This window comes from Cupressus sempervirens, chromosome 6, assembly GCF_028749045.1.
Source record: "Cupressus sempervirens isolate cs-2001-9-10 chromosome 6, ASM2874904v1, whole genome shotgun sequence".
Classification (NCBI taxonomy): domain Eukaryota; kingdom Viridiplantae; phylum Streptophyta; class Pinopsida; order Cupressales; family Cupressaceae; genus Cupressus; species Cupressus sempervirens.
This window is the reverse complement of record NC_143123.1, coordinates 619,866,499-619,881,656: the sequence shown is the minus strand read 5'-3', so window position 1 is coordinate 619,881,656 and position 15,158 is coordinate 619,866,499.

Genomic DNA, 15,158 nt, shown 5'->3' with positions numbered 1-15,158 from the left:
CCATTTGGTTAGGCCCATATCTAATTGAGAATGCTTGGGGTGAAGATTCTTACATAATCAAAGATATATTTGATAATATTCTTGAATTGCCAGTTCATGGACAGTTCTTGAAGAGGTATTTTTCTTGAAAAAATACTTATTTTCTTCCATGAACAATAGTTTTAGGGTTTCCTGTCGTCCTATTTTCTGTAAATCCTTGTACAATTTAGATTTTTGTTTTCTGTGTGTTGCTTTGTGCTCTCTAAAGAAGCTATCACCTTATCGGATGTGTGTTCTGCTCTCCCATAGATTCTAAATTCTTGCATAGACTCAAGTAGTCTATCATCCCCAGACAGAGCCACTGTTTGTCTGACTTTTTGTGTAGTAGAAGTTTTCAGTTAAATCATAGAAAAGTCAAATGTTCTATTCCTAAGTGAAGCATAGGGTTTTGGATAAATCATCCATAAGAAATAATCATCATGTAAACCCTATATCATCTCTATTCGTAAATTGTTGGGTGCAAAATTTTGAATTTTCAAAAGAGACGAATATGCTGTCATATTCCTTTTCCTTTCTCCCGGGTTACCTTTCTTCCTATTTGTCCCAACCGTTAGATCCGACTAGATCTACCGTTTTTGTTACCTCGCTATGACAAGTTGCATGCTTATTAAGTATGGTGAGGTAACGAGTATTGAGTATTTTAAGAGGCGGGACTGTAAAGTGAAGATACGGCGATCAGAGATTTTCTTATTAAATGATTTATTGTGCAGGTACACTTTGCAAGTTACCATCCAAAAAGGATAGGGACCTACTAGAATATCTGACATCAGAGCCAGAATGATGGTTTTTCTGAACGTTTTGCCACCTCGCTATCGAAAAAATTTGGCACTTCGCTGTTAGCGAAGTAGCGAGGCCACGTGAAAATCTAAAGATGATGACATTGCATCTTGCTTGTATCATAATTACACCAGGTGGCATGACCAGTCATAAATACCGTTGTCAGAATCAATTTTAATTGACAGAAGTGATTACTGGGTAACCCTTTCATTTTTTGGCACGGAATCCTTTTAAGTGCCAGAGCTCACTACCTCGCTATCAAAAAATTCAGGTGCTTCACCATTAGCGAGTTAGCGAGGCCTCGTAAAGTGGTAAAAGATCGGCAAGATCTTTGGTGACGTGGAATGACAAATGACTATGATAAATTTTGACATGTGCCAACTATGCAGAGATCCGATTCTCATTAATGCCTATTTGACTGAATGTACAAAAAATCTTGAACGTCAGCTTGAAGTAGATCAACAGAGCTCGCTACCTCACTATGACAAGTTGCATGCTTGTTAAGCCATGCGACATAGCAAATATAAATCAGGAGATCTTGTGTTTCTTCTTCACCTTTGATTTGGTAAGTGATCAACGGCTGTCATCTCCTTGCTATGAAGAGTTGCAAGGGAGATAATTATAGCGACATAGTGAGTTGGGCCCGCCGCCTTCTTTCTTAATAAGCCCTGTAGCATATCTTTCGATCATTTCTTGATCTGATCAATGATTGTCGCCACTTCGCCATGGCAAGGTGCTCGTTCTTTATGCATAACAAAGTAGCGACATGCTGACACGTGTTCTCTATCGTCAGTGGGTCCAAATATAAGTGCCATCAAAGAAAGAATTCCGTACATGGCAAGTTCTCATTGGGTAAAATAACTGACACGGCAAATATAACTCCTAGTTGTTCTCTCTGTACCACATGATCGTAGGATCTTTGAAGATTGACGACGCAGTTTTAAATGAAAAATGTAGTGCCACTCTCTGTATTAATTAGACAAGAAAGATTTGTCCATGAGGAAAAATAGAATATAATACAGAGAGATTTCATCAGTTTCATTTCATGCGAGAAAAGATTTGGAGCCATTCTTTTGCAGAAGCCATTACTGAAAGAAAAGCGTGCCAAGATTTGATAAAAATTGTCAAGTTATCTGTTCACGGAAAATTTGCAGGAATACAGAGGAAAACAAAGACAGAATTCAAGTAAGTAAAACTACCATCATCTTCATGAGCTTTTAAGTTCTAAAAAGATAGCCCAAGATGCCTCCGAAGAAGGGATTTTCAGGTGCAATAAACTACTTGGATAGAAATGTGTGTGATGATTTGCTTGAGTTACTTCCTGAGTCTACTGTAGAAACGGTGCAAGTTAAGAGGTTAACCTCACTGAACCCTAGGCTAAGGATAGCTGATGGATTGTATGATAAGGGTAATTGGGTTCAGGATGCTCAAACTTCTCAAACTGGTTTGAGTTTATTCAAAAAATGGTTTGCGGAAAGGAAGTTATATGCCCCTCATGCCAATATATGGAATTTTGATCTTGGAAAGCTTGTTATCCCCAGTGTGTTTATGGATTTTGACCTGCTTGAAGCTATGGTGAAAAATTATGACCAAGCCACTAAGGTAGTGAGAAGAATGGATGGTGAGGCTTTAGTTACCATCAGTCCCGAGGAGATTAGGAAGGTTTTCAATCTGGGACCTCTCACCATGTATCATGTGCCCATTAATTTGATAGAGTTAGAAAAAGAATATATATCCAAAAGGGATGTAGTTAGACAGGGTGCACTGAAAGCCCACATAGGCCAGATTGGAGGCCTCCCAACCATAACATCATCTTCTAAAGAACCATTCAAGAAATCATGCTTTAATGCCAAGGCAGTAGAGATATATAGGACCCTGTGCAGAGTCTTTGAAGAGGGCGAAGAAGATTTTATTCCGGTGAGCTTCATGTATATGATCACCCAAATCTTCTCTTTTGGTGTGGAAATAATTTTTGATTTTGCATCTTACTTGGCTAATGAGATTCACCAGGGATTGGTGGGGATTGCAAAGGGCAAGGTGAAAAAGGTTTGGGGTCAGTACTCCCTATTGATGCATATGTTTCTTTCTAAAGGGGCCACTTATTTTGGTAAAGAAATGGTTTTAAATAGGGAACAAGAGGGGGAGGCACTGCCAGTCCAATTATGGAGTGTAGACATGACTTGGGAAGCAGAAAATGCTAGCTTTGTTAGATCTGATAGGCACTTTGCCTCCAAACTAAGATGCCTCATATTGAGTGATAATCCCAAAATTCCTAAGGCATTAATGCATCTTGTTAGGCCTATGGACAAACCCCATAATCTAAAAGTTTCACATAATTGGGGAGATATTATCCCATATTCAGTCTCAACTGTCATCAGGGTCTATGGATTCAAAGGAACACCCCATGTACTACCCTATCAGGTACCTTTAAAGGTAGGGATAGCTGAATTTTTGTGGTAGTTGGGAGGAGTGGAGGAGGCCTTTTTGCACAAAAGGGGGACAGGATCAATTTTTCCTACTTGCACTATAGCCCACTAGTTTGTGATAACTAAAGAAGGGTGGATCTTTCTCCACAAAATTTTGGATCAATATAAGATGGCAGTGTCTCATGCTCATTTTTGTGATATAGAAGGTTTCTTTAACTCCGCTCTTAGATTTAGAATCAAGCTTTGTCCAGTTCAGCATGAATTCTATTTTCCTGAAGATATAATAAGAAATGAATATTCTCTCCATGAGCAAGAAATAAAGAAAGAAAAATGGAGAGTCTATTCAAAAGTTTTGGAATTCATTAATTGTTTTGACAAAGATTACAGTCCTCTTAGTAATGCTGCAACCAATGCAGATAAGATAAATAAGTTCATGAGTACTTTCTCTTTGATAATGGAAGTAATGAATGAGAAGAAACAACATTTTATTGATTCTTTTCTAGATAAAGCCAGAGAGGTTATGAGAAAATTGGGTTTCACCCCCAACATTGGAATGGGTCCACTGGTGGTACGAAAGAAGACAGGATATACTATTGTTCGGCAGCAGGTGCCCATTGTACACAAAGAAAAATAGGTAGTTGAATCCACCAGTACTGTCTTGGAAGAAAGACCCCCTAAACCTTCTCCCAAAAGAAGAAAAATAATAAGGGAGGAAGAATCCCCTGATGAAGGTTACTCACCTTCTCAAACCCCAATGAGAATTGAGGAAGAGCAGCTCACCAATGAGCAATTTGAACAAATGGGGTCACAAGGAGAATTTTTTGTTACACAAGCAAAAATTGATGAAGGGAACCCCCAGGAACCTCCTGTGCCAAGTTTTGAATTAACTATAGCATATTTCAGAGGAAGGGAATTGGACCCTATTTTGGAACAAGCCAGTCAGCATTTTTTGTCTGATAACAGTTTTGTAAGATCTAGGGCTTTCCATCAGTTTGCATGGAGGGTAAACATGCACATTTTTGAGCAAAGGTGTAAGAATATGAAAATAGAACATCCAGAAATGGATGAGGCCTCCATCCAAAATCAAATAAAGGAACAAATGGTGCAAGAGTTCCAAAATATAACCCCTGATGAGGGTAGATAGATGGTAAAAAATGCTAATGTTTTATTATTGCCCAATTGGGATATTGCTGATGCATTAATTTTTAATTCTGTATCAAATAATTTAGGACTCTAGGATCCAAATAAAGAGGAATTCTTGGGTATAGCATTCAGCAATGATCAAGCTGCCCTTGTTATGTGGTCCCTAAGAAGAGGATCCAGGACTACTTCATCACAGCCTGATGATTTAGGACTAACATGGAGTATCATTGTAAGGAGAGTTGCTGATACTTCAAATGTACAGGCAGCCCACATGAATGTGGATTATTCTAAATTTGCCTTGGCTACTGCAGAAAGAGAAGAGAAGGAAATGACTGATATGCACAATAAATATGAAATAGTGGTGGATGCTTATAATCAAGAGATAAAAAGGAGAATTGAGCTGGAAAACAGGGTATCTCAATTGGAGAAGATACTTGGAAAGAGGAAAGTGGGAGAATCTAGTACACTGAGAATTGCATATCCTCCACAGTCATCTGTGGGATTAACCCCTATTATTGAGATACCTGACACCCCTGAAAGACCCCAATTCTATACTGCAGAGGAATTTGAAGCAGAAAATCCCAAATTACATGAGTGGCAGATAGAATTTAGAAATCAGCAGGAAGAGAAATGGAAGCAGGGTGTGACATATTTGAGGGATAAAATACAATGGTCAACTTTTTATGATCAGTTGACAAGCATTGTAACCCTCATGGATGAGTTGAATAAAGAAAAAGATGGACTAGATTCTCTTGCATAGAAATGGAGATAGAGAAATAATGATGTTACAATTATATGTATATCGACAGTCCAAATGCCTTATCATCAGGTTGAAAAGATTTTTGATTTATTGAATAAGTTAGAAAACTTTTAAAATGAAAGAGATTCTTTACAGAGAAGATTAATACTCTATTTTTCAAAATATCTTGCTGAAAAATTCACCCTATTTCCTTGTGCTTTAGAATCTGTTGATACAGTAAAGGAAAAAGAAAAATGGAAAAGGGAAATGGATGATTTATTCGATAACAGAATAATAAACATCATCAGTGAGACTGGCCATTGGTTTTGGGTAAAGACAAACGAGGAGCTGGTAAAAGTACAATTTTACTATACTGCTATGATAAAAGAATTTGATGATTTAGAGAAAAATGGAAATTCTTTAATAAAGATACAAAGAGAAACTCTAAGTTTTGATTGGCCAGATGATGATACTTTTAATAAGTGGAAAAATCAGTTTAGTGAACAGATGTTAGGAGACAATGAGGAAGAAGATGCAAAAGTAATAGTTACCCTTGTAATCAGCAATGATGACATGGAAAACCCCCAAGTTAAAGTGAGTTTGCAGGTAACAGAAGAGGATACATCACTTATAGACCTCATGGGTATGTACTCCGAAAGTGAAGAATGATTGTAAGGTCAGATCGTGCTCTTGTCTCAACAATTCAGAAGCATAACAGAAAGGAACCCGCCAAGAAATGTTGTTAAATTTTCTGTTATTTTGTTTTTGTCTTTCTTTTGAAAGGACACCTGTCACCTTCTTTAGCCTGAAGCTTGTTGCATCTCACACTATTTAAGTGAGATCCCAAGGCTAAAGAATGGTTTGATTTCTGTTTTTACTAAGTATTGTGCTTAGTTCTATTTTTGGTCCAAACATTTGGAAAGCAAGTTTGTAGTATACTTTTCTATCAAAATTTCTGAGATATAGATGAATGTAGAAAGAACTGTGCTTCTTTTCTGAAGGTCTTTCTGGGTCTATTGTAAAGGATATACCATTTTCAAAGGAAATGAAAACAAATTATGAACTATCCCCATATCAGTTCTTTTTGAATTTTGTCTCCTTTTAAATACTTAGCTACCTTGATGTTGTGTGAGTAAAAGCTTATGCAATTGATTGCAATATAGTAAGGTTGTACATCCATTTGTTATTGCTGTTAATTCAATGGATTAAATAAAGGCTCTAATGAATGTGATGAGGTTTCTTAGGTGTTAAAAAGGATTTTTGAATGATAAATTCTGGTAAGAATTACTAATAAGAATTTGTTGCAAAGCAACAAATTAGATCTGAGAATTTACTATAGACTCTGAATCCCCAATGGATTAGGCACTGATCGAAAGTATTTCAGCCAAAAGAGAAGTATATTATGACTAGTTTTTTCAAAGTACATCATAAAATCAATTTTTACTTTTATTTCCTATAAGATATTCGAAGTTGGCCAGCAGTTGCCTACATGAATCATTTTAGCTTCATTTAGCCATTGCTGTTGAAAACATCTGCAGAGCTATAGAAGATTTCTTGGCCATATCTGTTCAAGGGATGTGTTTACCAATTCAATAAGAGTTACGTATATGTTTGAGGATTTAGAAATGAGAATCAAAATGAAACTAAGAATAATTCTCATACAATTGTCCCATTTTTGAACCATCCCCGGGTACACCCGCCCTGGCCATTACAGAGCCAAAAAGAGTAGAAAACTGTCTAAGGTTTTGTTGAAGTTGGGTCCTAGTACTTTGCACATGCAAGTGATAATGAGAATTGGCTATTCTTTAGGTTGTGTATGTACTAATATCTAGGTATTAAGCCTTTTATCACTTAGTAGTTTTAGCACTATTTTAACATCATATAAAAACACCAATAGGGCAGTCACCTGATATGGACTTGAGAGGAGATTGTTCTTAGATGTGTCTTGGTTGGAGACTTGGGTATCTTGATGAGCATTCTCATTCCCCACTCTTGGTCTACTCTGTAGTTTGCTACTTGAGAGGTATAGCCCATTGTTTCTCTTAGTTGCATTATATTTATGCTTGTCTTTCATGGATATGGATCTTGAGCTATGGTACATGAGTTAGTTCTGGAGGGTTCATTTGAGAGATGGTTTAGCATTGGTTATCTCCATGTGCATATGTTATTATGCTGGTTGAGTTTGGGAGATGGTTTTATATTGGGCATATTCCTTGGTTTAGGAATGGGTTTATTGAGTTTGATCTTCTTGTGAGAGGCTTACATCCATGATTAGCTATATGGTATGGTTTGGGTGTTGTTGAGGCTTCTTGTTGGGGTTTTATGGAGGAGATCATACTTGCACAGTTTACATCTAGAGGTGTGTGTAGAAAGACATGATACATGTTATGATTTGCATGGTTTCTCTGGTCTTGGTTATCTTCTTGGATGTTCAGTTTTGCCTACATTGGACTTGAGATTGGTTAGAGATTGTGATCACTGGTTTGTGCTCATGTATGTCATGTGAGAGATGACATGGTTATTTCTTTCTCTTTCCTCTGTTGGTTGTGGAGAATTTGGGAGACTGTTGGAGACTTGTTATGAGAGTTATTCTTGCAGGATATTGGATTATGTATTATGGATGTCCTTGATACTACATGGATTCACTTTTTTGAGATGTGTTGAGTGGATTGGTTATAGATTTGACATTATCTTTTGCAGTGGGAGCTTCTTGGTATATATGTGGTAGGTATTGCTCTTGAGGCTTGTGATTTCAGGTTATAGATTGGATATGTCGGTGATATGAGATTCACTTGTTATACCTTTCAGGTATGGATAGTTGGATGGGTTTGGCACTTTGTTGTGGGTGCTATTTCAGCTATGGATATTTTGACAACTACAGATACATGTGATTACCTTTGGATCAGGTTATTTGTGCTTGGAATTTTAGTTGGTATAGGATTTTATGATCTTCTAATCCAATAGGTTGGGTAGTTTTCTCTTTGGATGGCTTCTATGTATGTCCAGTAGGAGTGGCATAATAGGAGGTGAGATCATTCATGTTCGAGATGCTGGATACTTTGATTTTGTCGTAGGTACCAGGATGGAGCACTTGGTGTATTTTGATCCATGATGGTGGATGTGCTGGGAGGGATTGTTCCCTTATTCATTTATGTGGCTACGGATTGACCCCATGCAATGTATACAACAAGTGGGAGATTGTTGAGATAATGGGTGTTGCACACATTGCATAATATTGTTATTTTATTATTTTATTTTATTATGTAATGTTGCATCTAGATGGACGTGCAACATGTAAAGATTCCCATGGAATATTTTTGATGAGTTGTATTGTAACATTGTAAAAATATTTTATGTAATTATTTAATATTGGAAAAAGGAATTAAATGCCCAATATTAAATGTGGGGTCACTGGGTTAGGTAGCACATGGTTTTAGCACATGGTTTATGTAATACCACTTAGTGGTTTTGTGGGACTTGCTACTATATAAGCAGCCACAAGGGTAGTTGTTGTAGAGAGAGAGAGAGAGAGAGTGACAAGGAGAAGACAAAAGGCAAGAGTCGAGCGGGACAAGGCTTGACATGTTAGCCAAGGGAGCATTTGTGAAGGTTGAAAGCATGGCATGGGATGTGTGGATTCATGCTTGTTCACATAGTTTTCTCGGTTGTGGCTATGGCCATGAAGGCTTCCATGGTTGTATGGCAATGATATTTTTGCTGAATAATACATGGTGATGGATGCTTTTGGAGGTTGGGTTTTTCCCTCAATGAGGGTTTCCCAGGGTATATCTTGTGTCACAATTTTTTGGGTATGTTGTCTATTCTCTTGCATGTGGATTTTAATTCCGTGTTTATTTTAGATTTATTATGGGTTATGTGGAAATGGTTATATTCTTTATTGCCAAGTTTCCTTACATGTTCTGAATATGTTCTTTCTTTGGAGTGGCTCTTGAGTATGTGGAACTTGTAAGAAGGTATACCTCATCATAAGGGTTGTTCCTTCTTTAGTCTTAAGTTTTGATGTGTCTTCCTAGACCAATTGTGTTCTTGTTTCACCTTGGTTCTTATATCTTTTCATAGGACACCTACCTACATGAAATCCCAAATTGTTTTAGTTATAGAATTTGAGAGGTCCATTGCCTCTACCACCTCTACCTCTATTAAAGGTCTTGCCTCCTTTGTAGTTACCTCTAGAACTTGACTCAATTTTATCCTTGTCCTTTGTATTTTGATTAGTAATCTTGCTACTACTATACTACTCCTTGTTCCATGATATACATTTTCCTTTGAAGGATTTTTTGGCATTCCCTTTGCCTCTATTCTATTCTTGTTTCCTTTTCCATTTATCCTCTACTTTTATTGCCAATTGATAGCATTTATTTACTAATTAAGGGGTATTCAAACTCAACTCTTCTTAAATGGTTGCTTTCAAGCCATTCATATATCTAGCAAGTTTCTCCTCTTCATCTTCCATTGTATTGGTTTTCATATAGAATTCAAGGAACTCTTTAGTATAAGTACTGACATCTATGTCTTTTTGTTTAAGACTTTGTTTTCTTATATGGAGTTTTGTACCATAGTCTTATGGCATATAGGTTTCTCTTACTAGTGCCAGCATCCTATCCCAAGAAGAAATCATGCTTCTTCCTTTCTTCACCCTCTTTGTTTGGATAAAGTTCTACCAATTTAGGGTTGCTCCCTTCAACTTGGACTTTTCCATCTTTACCCTCTACTTCTTTGGAATGTCCTGACACTCAATGAAACTATCTAAGGTCTCTATCTTATCTAAGGCCATGTTAGCATTCATCTTTCCATTAAAAGTTGGTAAATCCAACTTTCCCTCCATGGTTCTCTTCTCCATGGATTTGAGAGAATTTAGGAGTGATCTTTGATCTACAGGGACTTCTTCAATTGGATCAAGGTCTACTATCTCATCTTCCCTCTTATTCTTAGATTACTCCTCCTTATCAAACTTGGCTTCAAGTTATTGCAACCATTTTGCCAATGCATCATTGGTTGCCTCTCACTATCTTTGCAAGTTCTACATTTTTTACCCTCAAAGGTATTTCTTCCTCTTCAATAAGAGATATGGCTCTGATACCACTTTGATGCAATGGAACTAGGTAATGGGAATGGACAAGGTTCCTAGAACCCTCTTCACTAAAGGTTAAGGAACAATGAGTGTCCTTGTTAAGAAAATCAGCCCCAAAAAACCCATCACAAGTGCTTGATAAGATGGTAATGGTTATCACAACCAAAACACTCCTAGGAATGCCCAATCACAAGGAAAACCTATCACAAAGACAACTAATCACTAGTTTCTCTAAAGGGTATCACAAGGCTTATTTGACACAAAACCCCCTAAACACAAATAAGGACTAGGGGTGACTTCCAAGCATGAAAAGGATCTATTTAGGTCCAAACAAACATGAATCAAATATTAGATTCGAACTATGCAACTGTCATTGGCTAGTTGTTTCACAATCTCAAGACTAGGTTTGTAGCCTTAAACATGGAAAATCACAAACATATCCTCACAACCCAAAGAAAAGAATCACTAATTTGGATGCCTTTTTGGGGTTTATAAAACATACTAAAGCCTTGGGATCTCAAGTGAATTATGCAGCAACTAAGTTATTTTAATGCTTACTTAAGAATGTAGGCAATTAGGCCCCCATTAACAAAGGAAGTACCCTATCTCTTGAGCACAACTTCAATCCAACAATTGGAACATGGGGGATCATGTAAGATGATCACAAACCAATTTTAAAGCCTTGAAACCTTCTCTAAAGAAAGTTATGGGAAATCTTGCTACAAATTTCTAGCATGAACATGGATCTGGCATACCTAGGGCATTATGTTTCTCTCTCTAGCCTACTTATTTTGACCTAAAACCAAAAGGAACATAAAACACATTATCCTAACTTGGATTCCATCTAGGGCTGTTAAATTCCCATGGTGGAATCTCAAGATATGATAGAAAATAGATGAAATCCTAAGTAATGGCACAAAATGCAATAGAAAGAAGATTCACAAAGCTGTCCAACCATATTAGATATTTGTGCTTATATGTTAGAGGATGTTCGTACAACATGTTTTAGCAACAAATTTCATAGGAAAACTTGATATTTTTATTGATTTGAAGGAAAAATTACATATCTTTTCCTATGACCCACCTAAAAGGACTAATTTAGGCCTTCCCAATGGTTAAAAAAATAAATTGAACCTTATATAAGTGTTGGGGTTCAAATCACAACATATAACAAAAAGTTGTTAAAATGTTGCTTGACAACTTTTAGCAACTTTGCAATTTTAGTGCATTTTTGCCTAAGTTAACCAAATTGGATTCTAAGTAATCCAATATGGAGAAAAACATGTTGAAACATGAAACTAATATATCCTAAGATTCTAGGCTATTTGATAGCTTTGACCATAGTTGACCAAGGGGTTATAGTACGCCAATCTTGGAACTAGGTCTCACAAACAGTTCTAATGAAATAGTCAATATTCCTAAACAATCCTAAGAATTCACAAGACTTCAAAATTAGTCTTTCCATTGCATTTCATGAGCATTTATTGGGGTGCTCCTACACCAATAAGGTAAAGGAGAGAAGATAAAACTATAAGGTATGAAATCATATTGAGCATATGTAAGATGGATAACTTGTAAAAATTAATTAATTTATTGTTACTATAATGTTTTGGACAAGTTTTTGATACTTGGCCAATTTTCCTTATTTTGTTGCCATCAATGCTAGAGGGGGGATTTTGATAATTAACTAATGAAGAAATGTGATTGTTTTCATTTATGGCAACACATGATGTACATGTTTGTAAGAAACCTTAGAAACAAAGATACTTAGCTTTTGGTACTCAAAAAATTGTCTAAGTATGAAATTAGTTTATAGTAGTGTATTATTTTGTATGTAACTTGTTACTAATGCCATAATATGATTACTAGAGTTATATGGAGTTAGCATATACATTGATGATGATGTGTATAACATCAAAAGTTTGTATGGACTTTATGAAAATGCGATATTCACATTTTACCAATCAAATAAAATAGAAAAATTAGAGGTAAAGGAATTATTTTTTTTACAAAATAGTTACTTGACCAATTAGGGACAACATCCTATATGCTTACTCTAAGTTGGAAAAGTATATTATGATCTTAGCTAACATAGAAGAATTTTTTGAAAACGCATGGTATTTATGCAAAGGACATCTTGAAAATTCAATTTTGGTAGTTGTGCAAGTATTATGATATACAAAATTTTGTGAAGCGATATATGAGAAGTTTTTTAAAGCTATTTTGTGATCTAAAATTGAGCCGAAGATCAGAGATCATTCAAAAAAGAAGTTACAACACTTATATACTAGAGGTCTAATTGCTTGTTTAGGAAGTGTGCTTTTCTTATAATTGGAAGTGCATGTTTGGGCAGTGGGCTCATCTTAAATCTAGTGTACTACAACTCCTAATAGGGTTGGAATCTTCTAATAGGGATTCAAAGTCTCCTAGCAGGGACTCTCTATATTGAATTTTCTCATTGAATCCAATTGGGTTCATCCTCTAACAAGGATCATACATACATACATACATACATATATATATATATATATATATATATATATATATATATATATATATATATATATATATATATATATATATATATATATATATATATATATATATATATATATATATATATATATATATATATATATATATAAAATCTAGTGGGTATCATCCCCACCAAGGTTTTCCCTTGGCCAGGTTTTCCCTAGTTAAAAATGTATGGTGTTATGAGTTATCTTTTTGCATGGTTACTATTACTATTCAAAATTACTTGTTTATTTTCTTAGGCATGGTTCATAGTAATTAGTAATATCCAGTTGGTGACTAAGTTTGTGAATTACTTATTCGCCCTCCTCCCACTTCACCCCAGTAATTATTTTGTTTACAAAATAATTACTTGACCAATTAGGGACAACATCCTATATGCTTACTCTAAGTTGGAAAAGTATATTATGGTCTTAGCTAACATAGAAGCATTTTGTGAAAAGGAATGGTATTTATGCAAAGGACATCTTTCAAATTCAACTTTGGTAGTTGTGCAAGTATTATGATATAAAAAAATTTGTGAAGTGATATATGAGAAGTTTTGTAAAGCTATTTTGTTATCTAAAATTGAGCCAAAGATCAGAGATCAGTCAAAAAAGAAGTTACAACACCTATATACTAGAGGTCTAATCGCTTGTTTAGGCAGTGTGCTTTTCTTATAATTGGAAGTGCATGTTTGGGTAGTGGGCTCATCTTACATCTAGTGTACTACAACTCCTAACAAGGACTCTCTATAGTAGATTTTCTCATTGAATCCAATTGGGTTCATCCTCTAACAAGGAACATATATATATATATATATATATAATCTAGTGGGTATCATCCCTACCAAGGTTTTCCCTAGTTAAAAATATATGGTGTTATGAGTTATCTTTGTGCATGGTTACTATTACTATTCAACATTAGTTGTTTATTTTCTTATGCATGGTTCATAGTAATTAGTAATATCCAGTTGGTGACTAAAGTTTGTGAATTTTACTTATTCCACCCCCCCCATAGTAATTCTTATTTCTAATATATTCTGATTTTGGGAAACCCCATAATATCTAGTAAAGTGTGTTTAGTCAGAGAAATAGCCTTTATAGACTTGAAACAACACTCATCTCAATATGTTGAGACACAATTTTTTGCTTCAAGGAAATGATGGACAAGGGTGATGCATGAATTGAAGATAAGAGAAACACACTCTTCTTAGAATTTGACTCTTTCTACTATTAGGATTCCATGGTATATTGAGTTGAGAAGAAATTAGTGCAAACATTGGCTTCTACTAAGGTATTAACCTCCTATTCTCTTGCATCACTACTTGTAGTAAATGAAAATGTAGAGGATCATGATGTGGTAGCTAAAGAGTGGCACTGGAGAAGGCTCAAGGAAAATTATGGTTACTTCAACTATGTTCAGAATGAGCTAGGAGAAATGATACCTAGTGATTGGAGAGTTCAGATCTAGATCAGGGACTTCATGGTTGTTGGGGACCAGTAATAGTTGAGTTGGGGGGAAGGATGGGCATCTAAAAGGCCAATATCTTGAGATCCTTTTATCTTATTTTTTGATAATTATCTTTCAAAAATAGTCATGCCTCCATGATTTTAAGAAAATGAACTTATGTTTTCATGAATATGTTTTCTATATGTTAAAACATGAAGTAGTAGTATGGATAGTTTAGATATGCTATATTTTCTTGAATCTATAGATTTCTATGGTATAGTGAAGCAAAGTTACATGCTGATAAATGTTTCCTCATCCATGCTATGTTTTGGATAGATTCCTTCCTATAGCCATAGGATTTGTAAAGAGTGATAGTTTTAATGTTATACCTTTTTATAACATTGATGAAAAAATGAATATATGTATGTAGAAGTTGTATGCATTCAATGTTTTGCAGTTGCTTTCCATGTGCATTCAAAGTCAATACCTCAGCTCTATGTCAAAGCCAAATAGATTGTTGAACCACCACAAATGAGAAAGATATTGTATGATTTTTGTTATGACAATGCACAAATATATCTCCCTCAACCTGTTATATTCTCGGAGAATTTAATCATGATTAATAATATTTCTATTGATAACTTTATGAAGCTATAATTGATCCTCATTAATGGAGTGATTGTAGACTTAAGAAGTTGTTTTAGTTTCCCTTTTAAATAATGCCTATTTTAGCTTTGAAAAAAGTTTTTGGAAGAAAGATAGAATAGATGGATTTTCATAACAACAACATGTGATATTGGTTTTCATCAGATGTAATCTCTTTCCATGAATGAATAGAATAGAAAGGTCAAGTTTACATCCTTTGTCTTGATTATCTTTTCTATTAACTCATCCAAGGAGGCTCACTTGGTGATTGATCTACTCTATTATAACATATTTCATTTCCTTGTTTGTTTCTTTGCAAGGTAGAATTCTA